Here is a 420-nt window from a genome sequence, read left to right as displayed (position 1 = left end):
AAGACAAACCTAGGGGTAGACACATGTAATATAACTAAGACAGACTTATGGGTAGATACATGTAATATAACAAAAACAGACCTAGGGGTAGACACATGTTATATGACAAAGACAGTCCTAGGGTAGAAACATGTAATATGACAAAGACAGACCTAGGGGTAGACACATGTAATATGACAAAGACAGACCTAGTGGTAGACACATGTAATATGACAAAGACAGACCTAGTGGTAGACACATGTAATATGACAAAGACAGACCTAGTGGTAGACACATGTAATATGACAAAGACAGACCTAGTGGTAGACACATGTAATATGACAAAGACAGACCTAGTGGTAGACACATGTAATATGACAAAGACAGACCTAGGGGTTGAAACATGTAATATGACAAAGACAGACCTATGGATAGACACAA

The sequence above is a fragment of the Mizuhopecten yessoensis genome, unplaced genomic scaffold (genome assembly GCF_002113885.1).
Source record: "Mizuhopecten yessoensis strain PY_sf001 unplaced genomic scaffold, ASM211388v2 scaffold9369, whole genome shotgun sequence".
NCBI lineage: Eukaryota > Metazoa > Mollusca > Bivalvia > Pectinida > Pectinidae > Mizuhopecten > Mizuhopecten yessoensis.
This window is presented reverse-complemented; position numbering follows the sequence as displayed.